This window comes from Procambarus clarkii, chromosome 44, assembly GCF_040958095.1.
Source record: "Procambarus clarkii isolate CNS0578487 chromosome 44, FALCON_Pclarkii_2.0, whole genome shotgun sequence".
Lineage (NCBI taxonomy): Eukaryota > Metazoa > Arthropoda > Malacostraca > Decapoda > Cambaridae > Procambarus > Procambarus clarkii.
Genome location: NC_091193.1, coordinates 8,949,876 through 8,956,987, shown reverse-complemented (window position 1 = coordinate 8,956,987; position 7,112 = coordinate 8,949,876).

The window sequence follows — 7,112 nt, the reverse complement described above, 5'->3', positions numbered from 1 at the left end:
TTTATTTTTATCCTATCTTTTTGTACTGTACAGTATATCCAAGGAAGTGAAAAATTGAGACATAATGCACAATTTAATGAATGATTAGCAGTTCAAAAGAAATATGACTTGTATTACATATCAACATGAGATCTTAATGATCCATGGTCAACATGATTTAATAAGGATAATACAGTACTGTATTTGTAATACAAACTATAATTTAAAATCTTTATTACTGATTATTTTTATTAAGAAGATTAGGTATACACAGCAATGTGCTGCTACCCTAGTCTATATGGAATATTACACAGTGTAGATAAAAAACTAGCTATAAATTTATCTAATACTCCCATCTCACAGGATGGTTAGACATACTGTACATGGAATCAATTTAGAAAATACCAGCCTTAATACAAAAAACAAATCAACTCTGACTAAACAACTCTAAGCAATTTTCACAAGAGATAAGCACTGAATCATGGAAACATTATATTATAATTACTCTTACCAGTTTCTACAAAACTCCTCTCAAACAATGTATTTTTAAACATGTTTAGGTATACACAGCAATGTGCTGCTTCCCTATTCTGTATAAAGGACCACACAGTGTAGATCAAAAACCAGCTACAAGCTCACCCAACATCCTCACCTCACAGGATGGCCAGTCATACATGGAATTAGGAGAGAACAAAATACTTAATGCTGATCTATTAGCCTCCACTGGCAAAATCTGGGTGCAGCACAAGAATATCTTCCAATATTCCTGAGTGTATGAAGTAATTACAGAGCTCAAAATACCTCATACCATTTGGTATGAAGTCACTGATAACAGGACAATCACAGATATAGTGTTGGAGAGTATGTTCTCTCAAGTAGGACTGAAAACAGATGTTTTTTTTCCACCAAGAGGACTATAAACCCATGGAACCGCCTACCCGCTGAAGCCGTAAATGCCAAATTCCAGCTAAAAAATATCATTAAGACAATTGGCGGGCCCTTTAACAAGCCGCCGGCTTTCTGTCCTCTTCGAGGTCACTAGATAGTTAGTGGCCCTTGGGTAAATTCAGTAAATATATACAATAATTGTCAGCGCATCTTCCGAGCAACAAGGACAGCTACACAGTATCTCTTAGAATTACGTAGGTAAACAACAAATGTAACATATTTGTTTACTACAATGTCGGTGCTGGCTGTAGAAGTTGAAAAAACATTGTTTTACTTCGAAATATACTAATTTTATAAGAAAATTCGATGTAAATAGGAGGCAGTAGAGCTCCGATAAGCCAGCGCTAAATCTTTAATATGAAGAATGTTGCTGCTCTCTGATTGGCCAAACGAAACACAGTAGTGACCTCTATCGGCACGCAGGTGAACCAACAATTTTCTTCCTAATTATACCTTATTGAATCGCACCTAAGCATCTTCTTAGGAACCTTCGTAGCAAACCCACTTACGAAGAAATACACAGAGCTTCCTGAATCTAGGTCAAGGTACACAAATCACAATCCTTACCACTATCAACTGCCTCAACTATGCTGGAATAAAAAGTAGGCAAATTTGTTAAACATGAACGGCCATTTGTAAAACCATGTTGCGACTCATTTATTAATTTATGTTTTTCAAGATGGAGACGAATTGTATTTGCAATTATTGATTCAAGTAACTTTCCCACAATAGACGTTAGGCTAATTGGCCGATAGTTTGACGCAAGTGATCTATCTCCTTTCTTAAAAATTGGTACCACATTAGCTACCTTCCATGACTCTGGCACTCTGCCTGACTCTATTGATTTATTAAATATGGTAGACAGTGGCTCGGAAAGCTCCTCTTTGCATTCTTTAAGCACCCTGGCAAACACTTCATCCGGCCCTGGGGATTTGTTTGGTTTTAGTTTTTCTAATTGTTTAATTACATCCTCCCTGGTAACTGCTAAACTAGTCAACCTGTCCTCATCCCCACCCACATAGACTTGTTCGGCTGAAGGCATATTGTTAAGTTCTTCTTTAGTAAATACAGATATAAAATATTTGTTAAAAATACTACTCATCTCCTTGTCATTATCCGTTATTTGACCTGTCTCAGATTTTAATGGACCTATATCCTTTCCCTAGTCTTAGTTCGATATAACTGAAAAAACCCTTTAGGATTTGACTTTGCTTGCTCTGCTATGCGAACTTCATAGTTTCTTTTTGCTTTCCTAATCTCTTTTTTAACATTTCTAACCAGTTGTATGAATTCCTGTTCTAACCTGACTTCCCCATTCTTAATCCTTTTGTACCAAGCTCTCTTTTTACCTATAAGGTTCTTTAAATTATTTGTTATCCACTTTGGGTCATTAGTATTCGACCTATTCAATTTGTATGGTATACTACGTTCCTGTGCTTTGTTTAGAATATTCTTAAATAAGTTATATATTAAATCCACATCGAAATCCCCTTTTACGTCACCTATCGCTGGGTTCATGTCTCGCTCTAAGACCGGCCCACACCCCATACCCAAGAGTTTCCAATCTATTTGACCCAAAAAATTTCTTAGGCTATTAAAATCAGCTTTTCGAAAATCTGGCACTTTAACAGAATTTTCTCCTACAGGTCTATCCCATTCTATGCTAAATCTGATTACTCTGTGATCACTGTTCCCTAGCTCACTCCCTATTTCAATGTCATTAATTTGTGTTTCCCTGTTAGTTAACACTAAATCTAGAATATTATTTTCCCGCGTTGGTTTCTTAATGTGTTGCGTAAGAAAGCAATCGTCAATTAATTGTAGAAAATCTTCTGCTTCACTATTCCCTGTTTTGTTCACCCAGTTTATTCCACTAAAATTAAAGTCACCCATGACATAAATACTATTAGATCTAGATGCTCTAGATATTTCATTCCATAGATGCTTTGCTTCCATTCTGTCTAAATTTGGTGGCCTATATATAACTCCTATTATAATATTATTTGCTTTTTCGTTTAATTCTATCCAAATAGTTTCTGTGTGTGGCTCAGTTTTGATTCCCTCTTTGAGACTACATTTCAAATTGTCCCTAACATATATGGCTACTCCCCCTCCTCGTCTAATATATCTATCTGTGTGAAATAGCTTAAATCCATTTATCTGATATTCAGCTAATAGTTCTCTATTTTCTACGTTCATCCACGTTTCGGTAAGTGCAATAATATCTATTTTTTCTGTTACACTACAAAACGCTGGTGTTGTGTTTCCACACATCAGCATTAAGGTTAACCTTCACACAAACTGCGCCTATCATAAAGGGGCATCACCATTGAGCACCAAGTGCTCACGAAATTCTTCACATAATCTGCAATTATCACGAAGATGGTGAAAGCGGTCCGTCTAATTACCACAAGCTACACAAGCTTCAGAAAGCTTCCTGGCAATACGTTAGTAATGAATAAATAAGATATATTTACTCATTATAATGTTGGTGCTGAATGTACAACACGAAAAAACATAATTTTAATCTGAAAAAGTATCTTTTTATAAAGAAATTAGACGAAAATAAAAAGCTGGTGACGCCAAATCAAGTCGACGATCCAAGCTTCGGTTAGGTTTGGTTTGGTTAAGTTAGGTTAGGTTAGGTTAGGTTAGGATAGGTTAGGATAGGTTAGGTTAGGTTAGGTTAGGTCAGCCTAACCTAACATATCATATTTATTCATTACTAACGTATTGCCAGGAAGCTTGTGTAGCTTGTGGTAGCTTGTGGTAATTAGACGGACCCGGTGAAAGCTCTAAGTGTCCAGAGTGTGGGAAGAGCTTCAGTCAGCTTGGAAATATGAAGACACATGTTGGTGCATTCGGGTGACAAACCTCACGAGTGTCCTGAGTGTGGGAGGAGATTCAGTCAGCGTGGAAATATGAAGACTCACATGTTAGTGCATTCGGGGGAGAAACCTTATAAGTGCCTAGAGTGTGGGTAGAGGTTCAGGCATCTTCGAAGTATGACCACTCATATTTTATTGCATTCGGCTGACAAACCCCACAAGTGTAGATGACAAACCTCACGAGTGTACCGAAGTGTGGGAAGAGGTTCAGTCTGCTTCGTCATATGATGACTCATATTTTAGTGCATTCAGATGACAAACATCACGAGTGTCCAGAGTGTGGTAAGAGATTCAGTCGTCTTGACCATATGAAGAGACACATGTTAAGGCATTCAGATGAACGCCGTTTCGAGTGTGCAGTGTGTGGCAGGAGATTTAAGAACGTGAAACTATAATAACACACATGTTAATTCATATGGAGGATCGACCTCATGAGTGTCGAGAATGTGGGAAAAGATTCAGGCAAAATGGATTAATTTTGGTCCTAAAGTGGACTCTGATGAAAATTGGTTTGAAACTACTCTGTATATTTTGGGTATTTTATTGGACTCTTCATATTTTGGTCTCAAACTGGACTCTGACTAATTTTCGGTCTTTATGGGACTGTATATTTTTTGATCTTTACTGGACTCTGACGAATTTTGGGCATAAACTGGTCTTTGACTAATTTTGGTCTTTTAACTGGTCTGACAATATTTGGGTCTAAAATAATGTGTCAAATTTCGGTAAATTTTGGTCTTCAAATGGGACTCTTGTCATATTTTTGGTCATAAATGGTCTCAAGAAAATTGGTCTTCAAATGGTCTCTGAATAATTTTTGGTCTTTTTTACAGGTGAAATAGCTGTAAATGGGTATAAAAACAAAAACTTATTGCTAAGATGCCTATTTTCCTTAACAAAATTTCTGTGAACATATTCTCTGAAAATGGTCTTTTTTCTAAATTTCGGTTATAAACTCGTAAATAAGCTTCTATGATAATATGAACTCTGAAATATTTTGAATTTTCCCCATAAGAACTCTTAACAAACTTCTAAGATATCTGAAATTATTTTTCTCATAAGATCTCTTAACAAACTTTAATGAACACTTTATCCGAAAATGGTCTTTGAAAAATTTCGGTCTTTAACTCTGAAAAAATTATATGGAACCCCCAACACGGTAAACGTGAATGTGAAAATTTAACTGGAAAACCGACACGCCACATGCGAATTTAAAAATTTATAAGGAAACCCGACATGCTAAACGGGAATTAAAAAATTATAAGGAAACCAGACATGCTAAGTGGGAATGTTAATTTTTTTAAGGAAACCCGACACGGTAAACGGGAACTGGCCAAATTTACCTGGAACCCGACACGCAAAACGGGAATTTAAAAAAAAAATCCTATTTAGCATGTCACGGGAATACTTGGGAAGGTATTATCAGATTTGGGATGGCACGGCAGGAGGGAAGGAATGGTGCCCAACCATTTGGATGGTTGGGGATTGAACTCTTATCAGAGAAGACATCCATTATTAGAATAACAAGGTGCAAACCATGCCCCTTACAGTTGAAATCTATTTACAGGTATTTATATAAAAGAAAGTACATTGGGTTGTGAGAATACATAACATACATTAAGAGGTACATTGCAGCAAAATTTGAGTTGACAGATTGGGTAGCACAAGATACAGTGCGAGTTTGAAACACATTTAGAAACAAGGCGCCGCCAAAAGAAGCTAATTTATTATGCACTTTATACTTAACCAGTGAGTAGTGGAGCAAAACATAGATTACATGATCATAAAGTCTTAATCCGACCTCAATGGCTATTATTAAATTATCATTTACAACTAACTTAAGCCAATAACTTTTTCACATTCAAGGAAAATAACACTCTCAAGGAAACATGTACATCACAAAACTTATATATATAATGTAGGTATACATTAGTCTATCAATCCCGTGACCCAAGGCGATAAGTGCGCCAGGCGTCGTACAACCGGACCGATGAAGAGGGATGCCAAACGGCAGTAGCAAAGCCAAAACACAAAAAGAGAACGTGATCAGGTAGCAGACGTCCGCTCGTCGTCAAAGTTGAACCAGGAGTCCATCATCGTCGTTGATTTAGGGGCGCCGACGATCAAGGGATCAGGTGCGCCCCAGCGTGCCCGTATAGGGTTAATCGCAAATCCTAATGGCGAAACGAAGTCGCATATCACCATACACTAAGATGCCTCTCGTCAAAAAAACGCACAGACAGGCAGATGACTGGGGAGCCCCAGAGGTCCCACTGAGTGACAAGCACCATCCCCGCTCCACAGAGAGAACACCAGGTAGCAAAACCAAAAACTTGGCCCTCAACTAAAACACTCGCCTGGAGTGTGTTTGCTGGCATATCAGCCTCCTGTACACAGTGATCCAGTCGTCGCACTTCTCTGCTCAAGTTGTCGCAAATTTAATTTGTGATATTAACAAGTAGAATGCGCATTTATAATATCTAGCATAAATAGCCACAAAACATTTAATATTTATTTAAACAAAGTGTCTGAAAGTTAAATCAACTCCATAAGACACCCATCACTGTTTTCACTAACTTGCATATTTTTGGTATATAAAGTCGTAATTTAAAACTCCAATTATGTGCAATCACCATGAATTCCTCTCATACATAATGCCCATGAGTTATATTTCAGATATTTTGAAATTAGGAATATTTTGGAATACATGAATTTCGATCATACATAACATCCACAAGTCATATTTCAAATATTTTGAAAACTGTAGGTCAATTTGGGCAAAATATCACCCATCCTCTGTCTTCACCAATTTGCATAGTTTCGGTATAAAAAGTCATATCTTAAAACACCAAATATGTGCAATCACCATGAATTCCGATCATACATAACATCCACGAGTCATATTTCAAATATTTTGAAAACTATAGGTAAATTTGGGCAAAATATCACTCGTCGCCGTTTTCACTAATTTGCACATTTTCTCGCTTTCAATTTTACTTGGCGATGCAAGTAACCATTGAAAGGGCTGAATGGCTACCTTGGCTACCTTGAGGTGCTTCCGGGTCTTAGTGTCCCCGCGGCTCGGTCGTCGACCAGGCCTCCTGGTTGCTGGACTGATCAACCAGGCTGTTAGACGCGGCTGCTCGCAGCCTGACGTATGAGTCACAGCCTGGTTGATCAGGTATCCTTTGGAGGTGCTTATCCAGTTCTCTCTTGAACACTGTGAGGGGTTTGCCAGTTATGCCCCTTATGGGCATAACTGGCATCCTAGAGACTGACAGGGAATACCAATTCCAC